This window comes from Gossypium hirsutum, chromosome A06, assembly GCF_007990345.1.
Source record: "Gossypium hirsutum isolate 1008001.06 chromosome A06, Gossypium_hirsutum_v2.1, whole genome shotgun sequence".
Lineage (NCBI taxonomy): Eukaryota > Viridiplantae > Streptophyta > Magnoliopsida > Malvales > Malvaceae > Gossypium > Gossypium hirsutum.
The window spans coordinates 20779453-20780614 of NC_053429.1; the positions used below are offsets into that span (position 1 = coordinate 20779453).

The following is a 1162-nucleotide window of genomic DNA, read 5'->3' on the forward strand; positions in this document are numbered from 1 at the left end:
CCGAGGAGGTTTTGGCATTAAATTTAAAAATATATTTATAGTTAATAAGATAATATGAATGTTAAAGACTATAGATACAATATTTTAATTTTTAATTTTTTAATTTCATTTTAATTTTTTAGGTTGTTCATGACCGAAGTAGAAGCTGCCTAATCGAGCCATATCCAAATTCAGAGTAGGTAATTAGACGCCATCGGATGAGCACCAATCCATCCAGGGTGATTAATCAACCTTATGAGAATCTTTTGTTCGACAATCCATAAGAGCAACAAGTGAACATCCATGTAGAAATCTTAATGGTTTAAAGGACATTGTACGAGTATCCATACCTACACTAGATACTGTGTGAGGCAGTATTGAGAGGCCAGCTATTAACGCCAATACTTTTGAGATAAATATGAGCGCTATTAAGATGATCTAAAACACACTTCCATTCAAAGGAAACATGGTGAAAGACCCAAATCAGCACTCGAAGTGGTTTCTATAACTCTACGACACCTTTAAGTACAACAGAGTATCCGACAGTGTTGTGTGTCTTCAGTTATTTTTGTTTTCTTTGTGTGATATTATGACTAATTGGTTAAACTTGTTAGAACCAGGTTCCATTACTACATGGGATGATTTAGCGGAAAAATTTTTACACAAAAAATTTTCAATTAACTGAACCATTTAGCTTAGGCGAGAAATCACCAACTTTAAGCAATACGGAGGTGAGTCCTTTTACGAGGCATGAGAACATTTCAAGTTGATGCTAAAAAAGTGCCCACACCATGGATTGCAAGCGTGGCTCCAAATCCAAATTTTCTATAATGGTATTGACGGCAATATCAGATCCAGCCTAGATGGAGCAGTTGAAGGATCAATCGTGTTCCACACATACGACTGAGCATATAAAAGTATTCATGACATGGCTATGAATTCGTACATGTGGCCCAATGAAAGATTCACATATAAATCAAAGCCTCAACTGTAAAAGCTATAAACAAGATAACAAAGACGATATATATAACCAAATATTAGAAAAGCTTAACCGTTTAGAGTCAATTTCCAAACCAACAAAATCGGAGCCATGTTTTGAAAACTAATTGGAAGAGACGAGCTAGATAGGTAATAAGGGTTGAGATACCTATTCAAATACCTATAACCTCAGTTGGAGGGATCA

The 1162-nt window shown here is 35.3% G+C and overlaps 1 non-coding gene across 1 annotated transcript; it reads right to left on the reverse strand.

Annotated features, from left to right (window-relative positions):
- Positions 1-671: 671 nt before the first annotated feature.
- LOC121231636 (small nucleolar RNA R71) lies at positions 672-777 on the reverse strand. The gene has a single exon (XR_005929692.1). It is a non-coding gene; the product is annotated as a small nucleolar RNA R71 (small nucleolar RNA).
- Positions 778-1162: the final 385 nt, after the last annotated feature.